Genomic DNA, 14,140 nt, shown 5'->3' with positions numbered 1-14,140 from the left:
ACATGGGGCACAAGCAGGACTGTTCACAATTGGCACAATGGAGCACAAGCAGGACTGTTCACACTGGGTGCTGAAGGGCACATGCAGGACTGTTCACACTGAGCACTGCAGGACACAGACACGACTGTTCACACTCTGCATCACGGGGCACAAGCAGGACTGTTCACATTGAGCACAGCAGGACACAGACAGGACTGTTCACACTGGGTGCTGCAGGACACAGACAGGACTGTTCACACTGGCACCACGGGGCACAAGCAGGACTGTTTACACTGGGAGCTGCAGGATAGACAAATGACTGTTCATACTGGGCACCATGGGGCACAAGCAGGACTGTTCACACTGGGCACCACGGGGCACAAGCAGGACTGTTCACAAGGGGTGCTGCAGGGCACAGGCAGGACTGTTCACACTTGGTGCTGCAGGACCCAGGCAGGACTGTTCACACAGGGTGCTGCAGGGCACAGACATGACTGTTCATACTGGGCACCATGGGGCACAAGCACGAATGTTTGCACTGGGTGCTGCAGGGCACAGGCAGGACTGTTCACATTGGGCACTTCGGGGCACTAGCAGGACTGTTCACACTGGGTGCTGCTAGGCACAGGCAGAACTGTTCACACTGGGCACCACGGGGCACAAGCAGGACTGTTCACACTGGGTGCTGCAGGGCACAGGCAGGACTGTTCGCACTGGGCACCACATGGCACAAGCACGGTTGTTCAGACTGGGTACTGCAGGACACAGGCAGGACTGTTCACAGTGCGTGCTGCAGGGAACAGACACGACTGTTCACACGGGGCACCACGGGGCACAAGCAGGACTGTTCACACTGGGCACCACAGGACACAAGCAGGACTGTTCACACAGGGCACCACAGGACTCGAGCAGGGCTGTTCACACTGAGCGCTGCTGGACACAGACAGGACTGTTCGTACTGGGCACCATGGGGAACAAGCACGACAGTTCGCACTGGGTGCTGCAGGGCACAGGCAGGACTGTTCACACTGGGCACCACGGGGTACAAGCAGGACTGTTCACACTGGGTGCTGTAGGGCACAGGCAGGACTGTTTGCACTGGGCACCACAGGGCACAAGCAGGACTGTTCACACTGGGTGCTGCAGGGCACAGGCAGGACTGTTCGCACTGGGTGTTGAAGGGCACATGCAGGACTGTTCACACTGGGTGCTGCAGGACGCAGACAGGACTGTTCACACTGAGCACTGCAGGACACAGACATGACTGTTCACACTCTGCACCACGGGGCACAAGCAGGACTGTTCACATTGAGCACAGCAGGACACAGACAGGACTGTTCACACTGGGTGATGCAGCACAAAGACAGGACTGTTCACACTGGCACCACGGGGCACAAGCAGGACTGTTCACACTGGGAGCTGCAGGATAGACAAATGACTGTTCATACTGGGCACCATGGGGCACAAGCAGGATTGTTCACACTGGGCACCATGGGACACAAGCAGGACTGTTCTCACTGGGTGCTGCAGGGCACAGGCAGGACTGTTCACACTGGGCACCACGGGGCACAAGCAGGACTGTTCACACTGGGAGCTGCAGGATAGACAAATGACTGTTCATACTGGGCACCATGGGGCACAAGCAGGACTGTTCACACTGGGCACCATGGGACACAAGCAGGACTGTTCGCACTGGGTGCTGCAGGGCACAGGCAGGACTGTTCACACTGGGCACCACGGGGTACAAGCAGGACTGTTCACACTGGGTGCTGTAGGGCACAGGCAGGACTGTTTGCACTGGGCACCACAGGGCACAAGCAGGACTGTTCACACTGGGTGCTGCAGGGCACAGGCAGGACTGTTCGCACTGTGTGCTGTGGGGCACAAGCAGGACTGTTCACACTGGGCACCATGGGGCACAAGCAGGACTGTTCACAGGGCACCAAGGGGCACACGCAGGACTGTTCAAACTGGCTGCTGCGGAGCACATGCTGGACTGTTCAAACTGGGCACTGCAGGGCACAAACCGGACTGTTCACACTGGGCGCAGTGGGGCACAAGCAGGACATGTCACACTGGGCACCATGGAGCACAAGCAGGAATTTTCACACTGGGTGCTGCAGGACACAGACAGGACTGTTCACACTGGGTGCTGCAGTACACAGGCAGGACTGTTCACACTGGGTGCTGAAGGACACAGACAGGTCTGTTCACAATGGGCGCTGCAGTGCACAGACACGACTGTTCACACTGGTCACCACGGGGCACAAGCAGGACTGTTCACACTTGGCACCTCAGGGTAGAAGCAGGGCTGTTCGCACTGAGCCTGCAGGACACAGACAGGACTGTTCACACTCGGCACCACGGGGCACAAGCAGGACTGTTCGCACTGGGTGCTGCAGGGCACAGGCAGGACAGTTTACACTGGGCACCACGGGGCACAAGCATGTCTGTTCACACTGGGTGCTGCAGGGCACAGGCAGGACTGGTCACACTGGGTGCTGCAGAGCACAGGCATGACTATTCGCACTGGGCACCACGGGGCACAAGCAGGACTGTTCAAACTGGATGCTGCAGGGCACAGGCAGGACTGTTCACACTGGGTGCTGCAGGGCACAGACACGACTGTTCCCACTGGGCACCATGGGGCACAAGCAGGAATGTTCGCACTGGGTGCTGCAGGGCACAAGCAGGACTGTTCACACTGGGCACCACAGGGTACAAGCAGGGCTGTTCACAGTGGCTGCTGCAGGACACAGACAGGACTGTTCACACTGGGCAACATGGGGCACAAGCAGGACTATCAAACTGAGCAACACGGGGCACAAGCAGGACTGTTCACACTGGGAGCTGCAGGACACAGCCAGGACTGTTCACAAAGGCGCTACAGGACACAGGCAGGACTGTTCACACTGGGTGCTGCAGGGCACAGACAGGACTGTTCACACTGGGCACCATGGGGCACAAGCAGGACTGTTCACACTGGGTACAACAGGGTAAAAGCAGGGCTGTCCACACTGAGAGCTGCAGGACACAGATAGGACTGTGCACATTGGGCAACATGGGGCACAAGCAGGGCTGTTCGCATTGGTGCTGCTGGACACAGACTGGACTGTTCATACTGGGCACCACGGGGCACTAGCAGGACTGTTCACACTGGGTGCTGCACGCCACAGGCAGGACTGTTCACACTGGGCACCAAGGGGCACCAGCAGGACTGTTAACACTGGGTGCTGCAGGGCACAGGCAGGACTGTTCACACTGGGTGCTGCAGGGCACAGGCAGGACTGATCGCACTGGACACCACAGGGCACAAGCAGGACTGTTCACACTGGATGCTGCAGGGCACAGGCAGGACTGTTCGCACTGAGTGCTGTGGGGAACAAGTTGGACTATCAAACTGAGCAACACGGGGCACAAGCAGGACTCTTCACACTGGGCACCACGGGGCACACGCAGGACTGTTCACATTGGGAGCTGCCGGACACAGACAGGAATGTACATACTTGGCACCACGGGGCACTAGCAGGACTGTTCACACTGAGTGCTGCAGGGCACAGGCAGGCCTGGTTGCACTGGGTGCTGCAGTGCAAAGACACGACTGTTCACACTGGGCACCACGGGGCACAAGCAGGACTGTTCACACTGGGTACAACAGGGTAAAAGCAGGGCTGTTCACACTGAGAGCTGCAGGACACAGATAGTACTGTGCACATTGGGCACCATGGGGCACAAGCAGGGCTGTTCACACTGGGTGCTGCTGGGCACAGACTGGACTGTTCATACTGGGCACCACGGGGCACTAGCAGGACTGTTCAATTTGGGTGCTGCGGAGCATCTACAGGACAATTCACACGAGGCACCAGGGGGCACAAGCAGGACTGTTCACACTGGACACCACTGGGCACAAGCAGGACTGTTCACACTGGATGCTGCAGGACACAGACAGGACTGTACACACTGGGCACTGCAGGACACAGGCAGGACTGTTCACACGGGGTGCTGCAGGACACAGACAGGAATGTTCACACTGGGTGCTGCAGGGCACAGACACGACTGTTCACACTGGGCACCACGGGGCACAAGCAGGACAGTTCACACTGGGAACCACAGGGAACAAGCACGGCTGTTCACACTGAGCGCTGCAGGACACAGACAGGACTGTTCACACTGGGCACCACGGGGCACAAGCAGGACTGTTCGCACTGGGTGCTGCAGGGCACAGGCAGGACAGCTTACACTGGGCACCACAGGGCACAAGCATGTCTGTTCACACTGGGTGCTGCAGGGCACAGGCAGGACTGTTCACACTGGGTGCTGCAGAGCACAGGCATGACTATTCGCACTGGGCACCACGGGGCACAAGCAGGACTGTTCGCACTGGGTGCTGCAGGGCACCGGCAGGACTGTTCACACTGGGCACCACTGGGCACAAGCAGGACTGTTCATACTGGGCAACATGGGGCACAAGCAGGACTGTTCACAATTGGCACAATGGAGCACAAGCAGGACTGTTCACACTGGGTGCTGAAGGGCACATGCAGGACTGTTCACACTGAGCACTGCAGGACACAGACACGACTGTTCACACTCTGCACCACGGGGCACAAGCAGGACTGTTCACATTGAGCACAGCAGGACACAGACAGGACTGTTCACACTGGGTGCTGCAGGACACAGACAGGACTGTTCACACTGGCACCACGGGGCACAAGCAGGACTGTTTACACTGGGAGCTGCAGGATAGACAAATGACTGTTCATACTGGGCACCATGGGGCACAAGCAGGACTGTTCACACTGGGCACCACGGGGCACAAGCAGGACTGTTCACAAGGGGTGCTGCAGGGCACAGACAGGACTGTTCACACTTGGTGCTGCAGGACCCAGGCAGGACTGTTCACACTGGGTGCTGCAGGGCACAGACATGACTGTTCATACTGGGCACCATGGGGCACAAGCACGAATGTTTGCACTGTGTGCTGCAGGGCACAGGCAGGACTGTTCACATTGGGCACTTCGGGGCACTAGCAGGACTGTTCACACTGGGTGCTGCAGGGCACAGGCAGAACTGTTCACACTGGGCACCACGGGGCACAAGCAGGACTGTTCACACTGGGTGCTGCAGGGCATAGGCGGGACTGTTCACACTGGGTGCTGCAGGGCACAGGCAGGACTGTTCGCACTGGGCACCACATGGCACAAGCACGGTTGTTCAGACTGGGTACTGCAGGACACAGGCAGGACTGTTCACAGTGCGTGCTGCAGGGAACAGACACGACTGTTCACACGGGGCACCACGGGGCACAAGCAGGACTGTTCACACTGGGCACCACAGGACACAAGCAGGACTGTTCACACAGGGCACCACAGGACTCGAGCAGGGCTGTTCACACTGAGCGCTGCTGGACACAGACAGGACTGTTCGTACTGGGCACCATGGGGCACAAGCACGACTGTTCGCACTGGGTGCTGCAGGGCACAGGCAGGACTGTTCACACTGGGCACCACGGGGTACAAGCAGGACTGTTCACACTGGGTGCTGTAGGGCACAGGCAGGACTGTTTGCACTGGGCACCACAGGGCACAAGCAGGACTGTTCACACTGGGTGCTGCAGGGCACAGGCAGGACTGTTCGCACTGGGTGCTGTGGGGCACAAGCAGGACTGTTCACACTGGGCACCATGGGGCACAAGCAGGACTGTTCAAACTGGCTGCTGCGGAGCACATGCTGGACTGTTCACACTGAGCGCTGTGGGGCACAAGCAGGACTGTTCACACTGGGCGCTGCGGAGCACAAAGAGGACTGTTCAAACTGGATGCTGCAGGGCACAGGCAGGACTGTTCACACTGGGTGCTGCAGGGCACAGACATGAATGTTCACACTGGGAACCATGGGGCACAAGCAGGAATGTTCGCACTGGGTGCTGCAGGGCACAAGCAGGACTGTTCACATTGGGCACCACAGGGTACAAGCAGGGCTGTTCACAGTGACTGCTGCAGGACACAGACAGGACTGTTCACACTGGGCAACATGGGGCACAAGCAGGACTATCAAACTGAGCAACACGGGGCACAAGCAGTACTGTTCACACTGGGAGCTGCAGGACACAGCCAGGACTGTTCACAAAGGCGCTACAGGACACAGGCAGGACTGTTCACACTGGGTGCTGCAGGGCACAGACAGGACTGTTCACACTGGGCACCATGGGGCACAAGCAGGACTGTTCACACTGGGTACAACAGGGTAAAAGCAGGGCTGTCCACACTGAGAGCTGCAGGACACAGATAGGACTGTGCACATTGGGCAACATGGGGCACAAGCAGGGCTGTTCGCATTGGTGCTGCTGGACACAGACTGGACTGTTCATACTGGGCACCACGGGGCACTAGCAGGACTGTTCACACTGGGTGCTGCACGCCACAGGCAGGACTGTTCACACTGGGCACCAAGGGGCACCAGCAGGACTGTTAACACTGGGTGCTGCAGGGCACAGGCAGGACTGTTCACACTGGGTGCTGCAGGGCACAGGCAGGACTGATCGCACTGGACACCACAGGGCACAAGCAGGACTGTTCACACTGGATGCTGCAGGGCACAGGCAGGACTGTTCGCACTGAGTGCTGTGGGGAACAAGTTGGACTATCAAACTGAGCAACACGGGGCACAAGCAGGACTCTTCACACTGGGCACCACGGGGCACACGCAGGACTGTTCACATTGGGAGCTGCCGGACACAGACAGGAATGTACATACTTGGCACCACGGGGCACTAGCAGGACTGTTCACACTGAGTGCTGCAGGGCACAGGCAGGCCTGGTTGCACTGGGTGCTGCAGTGCAAAGACACGACTGTTCACACTGGGCACCACGGGGCACAAGCAGGACTGTTCACACTGGGTACAACAGGGTAAAAGCAGGGCTGTTCACACTGAGAGCTGCAGGACACAGATAGTACTGTGCACATTGGGCACCATGGGGCACAAGCAGGGCTGTTCGCACTGGGTGCTGCTGGGCACAGACTGGACTGTTCATACTGGGCACCACGGGGCACTAGCAGGACTGTTCAATTTGGGTGCTGCGGAGCATCTACAGGACAGTTCACACGAGGCACCAGGGGGCACAAGCAGGACTGTTCACACTGGACACCACTGGGCACAAGCAGGACTGTTCACACTGGATGCTGCAGGACACAGACAGGACTGTACACACTGGGCGCTGCAGGACACAGGCAGGAATGTTCACACGGGGTGCTGCAGGACACAGACAGGAATGTTCACACTGGGTGCTGCAGGGCACAGACACGACTGTTCACACTGGGCACCACGGGGCACAAGCAGGACAGTTCACACTGGGAACCACAGGGAACAAGCACGGCTGTTCACACTGAGCGCTGCAGGACACAGACAGGACTGTTCACACTGGGCACCACGGGGCACAAGCAGGACTGTTCGCACTGGGTGCTGCAGGGCACAGGCAGGACAGCTTACACTGGGCACCACATGGCACAAGCATGTCTGTTCACACTGGGTGCTGCAGGGCACAGGCAGGACTGTTCACACTGGGTGCTGCAGAGCACAGGCATGACTATTCGCACTGGGCACCACGGGGCACAAGCAGGACTGTTCGCACTGGGTGCTGCAGGGCACCGGCAGGACTGTTCACACTGGGCACCACTGGGCACAAGCAGGACTGTTCATACTGGGCAACATGGGGCACAAGCAGGACTGTTCACAATTGGCACAATGGAGCACAAGCAGGACTGTTCACACTGGGTGCTGAAGGGCACATGCAGGACTGTTCACACTGAGCACTGCAGGGCACAGACACGACTGTTCACACTCTGCACCACGGGGCACAAGCAGGAATGTTCACATTGAGCACAGCAGGACACAGACAGGACTGTTCACACTGGGTGCTGCAGGACACAGACAGGACTGTTCACACTGGCACCACGGGGCACAAGCAGGACTGTTTACACTGGGAGCTGCAGGATAGACAAATGACTGTTCATACTGGGCACCATGGGGCACAAGCAGGACTGTTCACACTGGGCACCACGGGGCACAAGCAGGACTGTTCACAAGGGGTGCTGCAGGGCACAGACAGGACTGTTCACACTTGGTGCTGCAGGACCCAGGCAGGACTGTTCACACTGGGTGCTGCAGGGCACAGACATGACTGTTCATACTGGGCACCATGGGGCACAAGCACGAATGTTTGCACTGTGTGCTGCAGGGCACAGGCAGGACTGTTCACATTGGGCACTTCGGGGCACTAGCAGGACTGTTCACACTGGGTGCTGCAGGGCACAGGCAGAACTGTTCACACTGGGCACCACGGGGCACAAGCAGGACTGTTCACACTGGGTGCTGCAGGGCATAGGCGGGACTGTTCACACTGGGTGCTGCAGGGCACAGGCAGGACTGTTCGCACTGGGCACCACATGGCACAAGCACGGTTGTTCAGACTGGGTACTGCAGGACACAGGCAGGACTGTTCACAGTGCGTGCTGCAGGGAACAGACACGACTGTTCACACGGGGCACCACGGGGCACAAGCAGGACTGTTCACACTGGGCACCACAGGACACAAGCAGGACTGTTCACACAGGGCACCACAGGACTCGAGCAGGGCTGTTCACACTGAGCGCTGCTGGACACAGACAGGACTGTTCGTACTGGGCACCATGGGGCACAAGCACGACTGTTCGCACTGGGTGCTGCAGGGCACAGGCAGGACTGTTCACACTGGGCACCACGGGGTACAAGCAGGACTGTTCACACTGGGTGCTGTAGGGCACAGGCAGGACTGTTTGCACTGGGCACCACAGGGCACAAGCAGGACTGTTCACACTGGGTGCTGCAGGGCACAGGCAGGACTGTTCGCACTGGGTGCTGTGGGGCACAAGCAGGACTGTTCACACTGGGCACCATGGGGCACAAGCAGGACTGTTCAAACTGGCTGCTGCGGAGCACATGCTGGACTGTTCACACTGAGCGCTGTGGGGCACAAGCAGGACTGTTCACACTGGGCGCTGCGGAGCACAAAGAGGACTGTTCAAACTGGATGCTGCAGGGCACAGGCAGGACTGTTCACACTGGGTGCTGCAGGGCACAGACATGAATGTTCACACTGGGAACCATGGGGCACAAGCAGGAATGTTCGCACTGGGTGCTGCAGGGCACAAGCAGGACTGTTCACATTGGGCACCACAGGGTACAAGCAGGGCTGTTCACAGTGACTGCTGCAGGACACAGACAGGACTGTTCACACTGGGCAACATGGGGCACAAGCAGGACTATCAAACTGAGCAACACGGGGCACAAGCAGTACTGTTCACACTGGGAGCTGCAGGACACAGCCAGGACTGTTCACAAAGGCGCTACAGGACACAGGCAGGACTGTTCACACTGGGTGCTGCAGGGCACAGACAGGACTGTTCACACTGGGCACCATGGGGCACAAGCAGGACTGTTCACACTGGGTACAACAGGGTAAAAGCAGGGCTGTCCACACTGAGAGCTGCAGGACACAGATAGGACTGTGCACATTGGGCAACATGGGGCACAAGCAGGGCTGTTCGCATTGGTGCTGCTGGACACAGACTGGACTGTTCATACTGGGCACCACGGGGCACTAGCAGGACTGTTCACACTGGGTGCTGCACGCCACAGGCAGGACTGTTCACACTGGGCACCAAGGGGCACCAGCAGGACTGTTAACACTGGGTGCTGCAGGGCACAGGCAGGACTGTTCACACTGGGTGCTGCAGGGCACAGGCAGGACTGATCGCACTGGACACCACAGGGCACAAGCAGGACTGTTCACACTGGATGCTGCAGGGCACAGGCAGGACTGTTCGCACTGAGTGCTGTGGGGAACAAGTTGGACTATCAAACTGAGCAACACGGGGCACAAGCAGGACTCTTCACACTGGGCACCACGGGGCACACGCAGGACTGTTCACATTGGGAGCTGCCGGACACAGACAGGAATGTACATACTTGGCACCACGGGGCACTAGCAGGACTGTTCACACTGAGTGCTGCAGGGCACAGGCAGGCCTGGTTGCACTGGGTGCTGCAGTGCAAAGACACGACTGTTCACACTGGGCACCACGGGGCACAAGCAGGACTGTTCACACTGGGTACAACAGGGTAAAAGCAGGGCTGTTCACACTGAGAGCTGCAGGACACAGATAGTACTGTGCACATTGGGCACCATGGGGCACAAGCAGGGCTGTTCGCACTGGGTGCTGCTGGGCACAGACTGGACTGTTCATACTGGGCACCACGGGGCACTAGCAGGACTGTTCAATTTGGGTGCTGCGGAGCATCTACAGGACAGTTCACACGAGGCACCAGGGGGCACAAGCAGGACTGTTCACACTGGACACCACTGGGCACAAGCAGGACTGTTCACACTGGATGCTGCAGGACACAGACAGGACTGTACACACTGGGCGCTGCAGGACACAGGCAGGAATGTTCACACGGGGTGCTGCAGGACACAGACAGGAATGTTCACACTGGGTGCTGCAGGGCACAGACACGACTGTTCACACTGGGCACCACGGGGCACAAGCAGGACAGTTCACACTGGGAACCACAGGGAACAAGCACGGCTGTTCACACTGAGCGCTGCAGGACACAGACAGGACTGTTCACACTGGGCACCACGGGGCACAAGCAGGACTGTTCGCACTGGGTGCTGCAGGGCACAGGCAGGACAGCTTACACTGGGCACCACATGGCACAAGCATGTCTGTTCACACTGGGTGCTGCAGGGCACAGGCAGGACTGTTCACACTGGGTGCTGCAGAGCACAGGCATGACTATTCGCACTGGGCACCACGGGGCACAAGCAGGACTGTTCGCACTGGGTGCTGCAGGGCACCGGCAGGACTGTTCACACTGGGCACCACTGGGCACAAGCAGGACTGTTCATACTGGGCAACATGGGGCACAAGCAGGACTGTTCACAATTGGCACAATGGAGCACAAGCAGGACTGTTCACACTGGGTGCTGAAGGGCACATGCAGGACTGTTCACACTGAGCACTGCAGGGCACAGACACGACTGTTCACACTCTGCACCACGGGGCACAAGCAGGACTGTTCACATTGAGCACAGCAGGACACAGACAGGACTGTTCACACTGGGTGCTGCAGGACACAGACAGGACTGTTCACACTGGCACCACGGGGCACAAGCAGGACTGTTTACACTGGGAGCTGCAGGATAGACAAATGACTGTTCATACTGGGCACCATGGGGCACAAGCAGGACTGTTCACACTGGGCACCACGGGGCACAAGCAGGACTGTTCACAAGGGGTGCTGCAGGGCACAGACAGGACTGTTCACACTTGGTGCTGCAGGACCCAGGCAGGACTGTTCACACTGGGTGCTGCAGGGCACAGACATGACTGTTCATACTGGGCACCATGGGGCACAAGCACGAATGTTTGCACTGTGTGCTGCAGGGCACAGGCAGGACTGTTCACATTGGGCACTTTGGGGCACTAGCAGGACTGTTCACACTGGGTGCTGCAGGGCACAGGCAGAACTGTTCACACTGGGCACCACGGGGCACAAGCAGGACTGTTCACACTGGGTGCTGCAGGGCATAGGCGGGACTGTTCACACTGGGTGCTGCAGGGCACAGGCAGGACTGTTCGCACTGGGCACCACATGGCACAAGCACGGTTGTTCAGACTGGGTACTGCAGGACACAGGCAGGACTGTTCACAGTGCGTGCTGCAGGGAACAGACACGACTGTTCACACGGGGCACCACGGGGCACAAGCAGGACTGTTCACACTGGGCACCACAGGACACAAGCAGGACTGTTCACACAGGGCACCACAGGACTCGAGCAGGGCTGTTCACACTGAGCGCTGCTGGACACAGACAGGACTGTTCGTACTGGGCACCATGGGGCACAAGCACGACTGTTCGCACTGGGTGCTGCAGGGCACAGGCAGGACTGTTCACACTGGGCACCACGGGGTACAAGCAGGACTGTTCACACTGGGTGCTGTAGGGCACAGGCAGGACTGTTTGCACTGGGCACCACAGGGCACAAGCAGGACTGTTCACACTGGGTGCTGCAGGGCACAGGCAGGACTGTTCGCACTGGGTGCTGTGGGGCACAAGCAGGACTGTTCACACTGGGCACCATGGGGCACAAGCAGGACTGTTCAAACTGGCTGCTGCGGAGCACATGCTGGACTGTTCACACTGAGCGCTGTGGGGCACAAGCAGGACTGTTCACACTGGGCGCTGCGGAGCACAAAGAGGACTGTTCAAACTGGATGCTGCAGGGCACAGGCAGGACTGTTCACACTGGGTGCTGCAGGGCACAGACATGACTGTTCACACTGGGAACCATGGGGCACAAGCAGGAATGTTCGCACTGGGTGCTGCAGGGCACAAGCAGGACTGTTCACATTGGGCACCACAGGGTACAAGCAGGGCTGTTCACAGTGACTGCTGCAGGACACAGACAGGACTGTTCACACTGGGCAACATGGGGCACAAGCAAGACTGTTCGCACTGGGTGCTGCAGGACACAGGCAGGAATGTTCACCCTGGGCAGCATGGGGCACAAGCAGGACTATCAAACTGAGCAACACGGGACACAAGCAGGGCTGTTCGCACTGGGTGCTGCTGGACACAGACTGGACTGTTCATACTGGGCACCATGGGGCACTAGCAGGACTGTTCACACTGGGTGCTGCACGCCACAGGCAGGACTGTTCACACTGGGCACCAAGGGGCACCAGCAGGACTGTTAACACTGGGTGCTGCAGGGCACAGGCAGGACTGTTCACACTGGGTGCTGCAGGGCACAGGCAGGACTGATCGCACTGGACACCACAGGGCACAAGCAGGACTGTTCACACTGGATGCTGCAGGGCACAGGCAGGACTGTTCGCACTGAGTGCTGTGGGGCACAAGTTGGACTATCAAACTGAGCAACACGGGGCACAAGCAGGACTGTTCACACTGGGCACCACGGGGCACACGCAGGACTGTTCACATTGGGAGCTGCCGGACACAGACAGGACTGTACATACTTGGCACCACGGGGCACAAGGAGGACAGTTCACACTGGGCGCTGCAGGACACAGACAGGACTGTTCACACTGGGCACCACAGTGCACAAGCAGGACTGTTCACACTGGATGCTGCAGAGCACAGGCAGGACTGTTCGCACTGAGTGCTGTGGGGCACAAGCAGGACTGTTGACACTGGGAACCATGGGGCACAAGCAGGACAGTTCGCCGGGCACCAAGGGGCACAAGCAGGACTGTTCACACTGGGCACCATGGGGCACAAGCAGGACAGTTCGCCAGGCACCAAGGGGCACAAGCAGGACTGATCACACTGGACGCTGCGGAGCACAAACAGGACATTTCAAACTGGGCGCTGAAGGGCACAAACAGTACTGTTCCCACTGGGCGCTGTGGGGCACAAGCAGGACTGTTCACACTGGGCACCATGGGGCACAAGCAAGGCTGTTCACACTGTGTGCTGCAGGGCACTGGCAGGACTGTTCACACTGTCGCTGAGGGGCACAACAGGACTGTTCACACTGTGAGCTGCAGGACACAGATAGGACTGTTCACACTGGGCACCACAGGGCACAAGCAGGACTGTTCACACTTGCCACCATGGGGCACAAGCAGGACTGTTCACACTGGGCACCATGGGGCACAAGCAGGACTGTTCACAGTGGGTGCTGCAGGACACAGGCAGGACTGTTCACAGTGGGTGCTGCAGGAAACAGGCAGAACAGTTCACATTGGGCGCTGCAGGACACAGACAGTACTGTTCACACTGGGCGCTGCAGGACACTGACAGGACTGTTCGCACTGGGCGCTGCAGGACACAGACAGGACTGTTCACACTGGGTGCTGCAGGATACAGACAGGACTGTTCACAGTTGGTGCTGCAGGACACTGACAGGACTGTTCACACTAGGCGCTGTAGGACACAGGCAGGACTGTTCACACTGGGTGCTGCAGGATACAGGCAGGACTGTTCACACTGGGTGCTGCAGGACACAGACAGGACTGTTCACACTGTGCGTGGCAGGACACAGACAGGACTGTTCACACTGGGCACTGCGGGCCACAGACAGGACTGTTCACA

Source organism: Carcharodon carcharias, chromosome 9, assembly GCF_017639515.1.
Source record: "Carcharodon carcharias isolate sCarCar2 chromosome 9, sCarCar2.pri, whole genome shotgun sequence".
Classification (NCBI taxonomy): Eukaryota; Metazoa; Chordata; class Chondrichthyes; order Lamniformes; family Lamnidae; genus Carcharodon; species Carcharodon carcharias.
The sequence above is the reverse complement of the archived record's forward strand: the minus strand, read 5'-3'. Positions refer to the sequence as shown.